The 6,745-nt window shown below is 32.0% G+C and overlaps 2 long non-coding RNA genes across 2 annotated transcripts; both read right to left on the bottom strand.

The window, feature by feature from the left end:
- LOC110012045 lies at positions 2,097-2,959 on the bottom strand. The gene is made up of 3 exons (XR_002287172.1): positions 2,680-2,959; positions 2,499-2,603; positions 2,097-2,416 (listed from the first exon to the last, which is right to left on the bottom strand). It is a non-coding gene; the product is annotated as an uncharacterized LOC110012045 (long non-coding RNA).
- On the bottom strand, positions 3,078-5,163 carry LOC110011968. Its single transcript, XR_002287046.1, has 3 exons — positions 5,043-5,163; positions 3,246-3,553; positions 3,078-3,176 (listed from the first exon to the last, which is right to left on the bottom strand). It is a non-coding gene; the product is annotated as an uncharacterized LOC110011968 (long non-coding RNA).

Here is a 6,745-nt window from a genome sequence, read left to right as displayed (position 1 = left end):
CCGCCGCTGCTTTTTTTTTTTTTTAAATTATATATAAAATTAATTTTAATTTAATTAAAATAATATTTTATTATATAAATAATTAAGTAATTATTATATAAAAAAATATTTTATTATTAATAGAAATATATCATATTTTAATTAAATAATTATTATATAAAATAATATTTAATTCTTAAATACATATATATAATATTATATGTTAAATGTGAGAGAAGGGCAAAAATATAAAAAAAAATATATTTTTATAGAAAAATCCCAGTCAAAGAGCGCGTGGCCCAATTTTTGTACGGAGGGGGTTTTTTGAACTTTATTTTATATCATAGGGGGTGTATTTGATACTTTAATTTTCATAGGGGGGTTTTTGAACATTCCTATTATCACAGGGGGGTCTCTGGATTTTTCCCTTATATATTATATATCGACATTTCACTGATCAGTGATTGGCATATGTTTTCTTTTTTCGAATTAAAGAATAAAATTAAGTTAGATTATAATTTAAAAATGAGGCGACGTACAATATATACGTGGGTGTAATATCCATATGTGATGCAATTTTGCGATAAATATCTTATGAAGTTAAAGCTTTTTTATCCTCTTTTAATGTTATATCTTGGTGTCGTACACTTGTGTATAGACTAATATTTGTGTGTCACTAAAGCGTGATAGAAAAGCGTTGTCGTTTAAAGAATGTGTTGTTTAATTCATGTAATATAATGTATAATAATTTCAAAATTTTCTATTTTAAACCTTATTATAAAGTATCACAATCATTCTTATGCTAAAAATAATAATCATGAATTTGAATCTTGCAAAATAACCCCCTTCCCGCTCCCGATAACTATAATTATTAATATATTTGTTTACATAAAATAAATTAAAATAACATATTAATTTAAAGTCTGAAGTAAATTGACTAATGATTAGTTGTAAATTAAAGTTCATAATAAATTTGAACTGTAAATGTGTTCAAGACAAATTGGCATCAATATTCATACTAAATTTGGGCATTATGCATTCTTATGAGTTGATTAAAGATGAATATGAATTATCACTACAAAAAAAAGCGAGCTTTGGGGCGGGTGCATGAACAATTTCTTTTTTCCATTTGGGATTTTGGAGTTGATGGTATTAATTCGAACTGAATTTTGGAATGGTTAGCCTTTCGTCCTTATAGACGGTGTTACAAATATTTAAGAACGATTAATGATAGACCGTTCCTAATTGGCACGTGCATTGTAACACATTTTTGCTAACCGTTCTTAATATTGAATTTGTGTAAAAAAATTCTTTTTTTTTTAATTGGGACGGCTAGGATGAAATTTGAAACGGTTATATTATTTCTTTTAAATTACTTTTGAAATAATTTTTGAATACTCATGTCCAAAATTTTGGAACTATTATTCATTTGTGTTGGTGATATATTTCGGAATGGTTATTGAAATGGTTTGATTATCAATCTTTGCAATAGAATTAGCTATGTTCAAATTTTTGTTTGGAACAGTCTTTTATAACGATTCTAGGAACTATCAATCATATTTAGGAACACATTTTTAAAACTATTTTAGCAATGGTATTAGGAACGATTGTTCTTATTTAGGAATGCGTACTTAAAACTGTATTAGCAATGCTTTTAGGAACGGTCATTCTTAAATTTAGAACACGTATTTAAAATGGTTTTAGCAATGGTATTAGGAAATGTTATTTATTTATATTTGTAACATTTTTTATACAATTACTAAAACTGTTCCTAATTTTTTATTTTATAATAAAATTTTTATATTATAAAAAATAATTTAATTAATATAAATAATATAATAAATAATTTTATTTATATATTTAATAAATTTTAATAAATATTCAAATTATTTTAATTAATTATATTTATGAATTTAATTAATTGAATAAATATGAAATAATAGAATGTAATAAACATTATGAAACATGAATAATTACGAAAAGAAAATATTATATTAATATAAAATATTATCCGGTTACAAAATTTAAAAAAAATTAAAACCTAATCTAAATCCTCCTTGTTGGTGACGTCCATATCGTCCTCGTTTGGGGGCCAGAGGGTTTGTCAGAGGCGCTTGTGGGGGCGATCGGCTGTGGCGGTCCCGAGTTGGCCCGCATCTCCCTCATCATGGCCATCAAATCGGCCAACATTGTCTCGAGGTGGCCGATGCGGTCCTCCATGGCTGGGTTTGGTTGTGGCGGTGGTGAGGTGAAGGTTCGGTGGAGACGTGGTCCTCAAAACCAAGGCCAGATACTCGACCCTTGTTCTTGCTTCCAACTGCAGCCAGCCATATCTACTGCTCGGTCATCGCCACCAAAGCCTCCAATTCGACGGGAGTACAGTGGTCATGGTGGTGGACTGAGGTTGATGATCATCCATCAACTTCTAAAACGTCTCCTGCAAAACAAATTAAATTATTAGTACTTTTAATCAAGAAATAATTTATTTTTAAAAAATAATATTAGTAATATGTACTTACCGCCACCTCAACCGCTCTCAGCCCGCTCCAGCCGTTGTCCTCCTTTTTCTTGTAGTATCAGGCAAACAACTCTATCTGCTTGGGTTGCCGATCAAGCTTTGCCTCCTATAGAAGAATAAAACAGTTAGCATCTTATTTATAAAATAATGATAAACCTTAAAAAATAATATAATTTACTTACTAACTTCCTGTTGTGCATGTCGATTGAGGAAGATCCCCCGCGATACATAGTTGAAGATGCTGTGGGGTTCGCCCCCAGTTTGTCTTATTTTTCGAGGACTCCTGCTGGAAGTCCTCGCTGGCCCAGTACGCCTAGAGCTGGAATAAGACCTTGTTGGCCAGCCAAAGTGGCTTGACTAGGCTCGATCGGGCAATGGAAAAGAAAATGTCTTCTAGACGTACTCTTCGGCCAACATGCGGAAGACCCAAAACATGAACTCATCGTTACAGTCCTACCAGTAGATCATCTACAATAAGAAAATTAATTAAAATATTTGTAAAATTCATTAAATAATTTAGATTATTAGGTAATACCAAATTAATTTAAAGTACATTACTTTCATGCTCTCGAACAAGAAATGTTGGTGTTCTGACGGCACCTGCCTCAGACATGGCTACAGGTAAGGAAAGTGTCCCCGCACCACCTCATTGATGCGCTCGTAGAAGCAGCTGTCAGACCTGAAATGATATGTTAAATAGAAATTTTCAAGATAAAATAATACTAAAAAAATTCATAAACAAATTTACCTTCCGTCGTTGACGCTGATGTACTAGCGAGTTGGTGGTGGGGGGACTGCTGGTGGTGGTGGTGGAGCATCTGCTGGAGTGGCAAACTACTGTATGGCCTCCTCAATTGTCGGTGCATCTCTAGATGGTCCAACATCGTTTGGAGTTAGCGGGGCTGATGATGGTCCGACCGTGTTAGGTGTTGCGGGTGGTTGAGAAATTGTTTTCCCAACCTAAGAAGCATCACATGGCGTTGTTGGAAGTGACGGGGCATGGCCGCGGCCACAACCATGGCCACGTGGTATAGAAGGCGTACCACAATACATGTTCTATACAAAATATTGTAAAGTATTAGATTTTGTAATATGGAATATTATTGGGACTATTAGCCTAAATTTTATGGTTATTGACATTATTATGTAAATAATTTTATTATCGAGATATTAGCCAAATTTTGTGATTATTGATATTATTATGTAAATAATATTATTATTGAGAATATTGGTCTAAAGTGATTTTTGACATTAATATGTAAATAATGTAATTATTGAGAATATTTGTATAAATTTTGTTATTATTGATATTTATGTAAATAATATTATTATTGAGGATATTAGCTTGAATTTTGTGATTATTGACATTATTATATAAATAATTTTATTATTGGGAATAGTAGCCTAATTGTATGATTATTTATATTATTATGTAAATAATATTATTATGGAAATATTGGTCTAATTTTGTGATTTATTAACTTTATTATTAAATAATATTATTATTGAGAATATTGGTCTAATTTTATGATTATTGATATTATTATGTAAATAATATTATTATTGAGAATATTAGCATAAATTTTGTGATTATTGGCATTATTATGTAAATAATATTGTATTGGGAATATTGATCTAATTGTGGATTATTAACATTATTATGTGAATAATAATTTATTGAAAAAATTAGCCTAGTATTGTGTAAATAATAATATCAATGAAAAAACACAAGAATGACATGAATTGGCCTAATTTCCACATCTACACATAAATTTCACAAAAGATTTATACAATATGATACAATGCACAAAAATCGCATAAATTACACAACTATACAATAAATATCACAAATAATTATACTATACAGTAAATTACACAATAATTCCATAAATTAACAACTATACAATACATTTTCAAAAACTACACAAATTACACAAAATATTTAAATTTCAGAAATATATTTTAATTTAAGAAAATTATATTTTAATTTCAGAAAAATATATTTTAATTTTAGAAAATATTACATAAAAATATATTTTAATTTCCGTGTGATATATATATTTTCATAAACTTTTATAATTTCAGAAAATTATATTTTAATTTTAGAAAAATACATTTTAATTTCAGAAAAATATATGCTAATTTCTGAAAAATATATTTTAACCTAATAAAAAAATATTTTAAGTTCAGTCAAAAATATATTTGAATTTCTAAAAAATATTGTAATTGCTTAAATATAATTATTATAATTTCAGAAAAACTTATTTTTTTTAGAAAAATATTTTATCATTTCAATGTAATTTAATTTCAGAAAAAGAATTTAATTTCCTAATTTTTTTTAGAAAATAGAAAAATATTTTTTATTTGACAAAACATATTTTCCAAAAATATTTGAAGAAAATTTTTTCTGAATTTTTTTTTCAAAATATTTGCTATTTTTGGAAATTATTTTCCAAAAATATTTTGGGATACGATTTTCATAAATATTTGAATATTTCTGAAAATTTTCAGAAAATTAAGAAAAAGGGGGGGGAGGAAGAGTTACCAGAAAGAGAGAGCACCAGACGACGGACGGAGGAAGAGTGCGACGGCGTATGGTGGCGGCGGCAACTGAAGAGTAGAGAGAGAGAGAGATAGAGAGAGATAGAGAGAGAGAGAGAGTGAGACCGTTCCTATGTTAGTACTAACCGTGCCAATAAGAGTCCCAAATTTTCTTTTTATATATTTATGAAAAAATTAAAAATGAATTAAAAAACATACCGGACATGTTAATGATCAAAGAAAAGTAGATTATAAATTTATTTAGGCTATTAGACGTAATTATTTTCGGTAAATTGATACATGGTTCAGAATATCAAGTATATTTGTATATTCAAGATTGTTAGTCTTACGCAGATGTTAGTAGCATCTTCTATTGTTATACTACATAGCCTAATCAGATCGATGGCAGTCAAATTAGCATGTTTTCCTACCATTTTGTAGATAGAATGCATGTGTGTCTTCCATACAAATTGGACACTCCATAACACCAACGAAACTCCATCCAGACGCCATCCCATAAGGGGGTATGCTGTTCATAGTCCACATTAATGCGGCGTGCATTGGAAATGTCTTGTTCTTTTTGCACTGTCGCGCGTCAGTACACCCACGTGCCACAAATTCTGCAACTTCTCGAACAACGGCTCCAAGTAAACATGGATAAGACGTTTCGAATTCGAAGGATTTGGGATCACCATCGTCAGGAATATATACTCATAACTCGTACACACGGTGGGAGATTGTAGGTGTGAGTATAATGTGTCGAAGACCGGACGTGCTAAAGATTAATAACCGATCCCCAACTTGAAAAGGGTTGGTAGACTTAAAGCTGGGTCAGCTATACCTAAGTAAGTAGGCATCGAAGGAGGGTCGTTGCAAACACTAAGTTATCAACCCGGTAGTCCTCATATCGATCGGTGTAAAGGTTCAGCCTAGTAGACCTCATAGAGAAAGAGAAATTCGATCCATCTGTACCCTGGCCTATAAATCTTCACACAATAGCTGCACGGAGTACGGTAAAATTCCTCGGTGCCCTTGGGTTCCTTTAATTGGAACCATGTTTCTTTGAGTGCCCCAGGGGCTTGAATGGGGGCAAAGGCCGCTCCCTTACCGCTCCGTGGGTTCCAATCATTCAAGACATCCAACAGATGTGACTGCGGATTGCTCTTTTGGAAGGGCCTTAGTGGGACCCCCATCAACATGACCACCAGTCTCCACTTTTGTTCACTCTTTTATGGTGAGTGGGATGGAAAACCTGTTGATATGGTCTTCAACCCATTAGGGGGAAAGGGGGAAAGTCATTTCAATCTAAAGATATATAAGCCAGGCTTGTCGACTGAGTCAGGAATGGGACCAAGACCATCTTTGAGTCTCAGTCTTCTTCTGTGGGCCGACATGAGTATGAATGACTGTACTGCCCGTGCAGTGTGAAACCATCTGTGCACAAACTCAGTCTAACATTATGAGGCTTTGCTGCAAAATCAGGATATATCCGGTCAAAATGCTTCATGCCTCCACATCAGATGGATGGCACATGGATCCCTTCTCTGTCTGATGGTTGCATGCCATGTCATTTGTTTGGCAGTCGCTTTTGAAATATAAAACCTCTACAGGCGAGAAGTAATAGGCAGATACCTAAGAATGGCATATAGGGTCTTCTTACGGTTAGGCCTTCCCTCCTTGATTGGCTTGTACCTAGCTTCTCTACAA

The sequence above is a fragment of the Sesamum indicum genome, linkage group LG5, assembly GCF_000512975.1.
Source record: "Sesamum indicum cultivar Zhongzhi No. 13 linkage group LG5, S_indicum_v1.0, whole genome shotgun sequence".
Classification (NCBI taxonomy): Eukaryota; Viridiplantae; Streptophyta; class Magnoliopsida; order Lamiales; family Pedaliaceae; genus Sesamum; species Sesamum indicum.
Note: the sequence above shows the minus strand (reverse complement) of the source record. Positions and strands in the feature narration are given on the sequence as shown.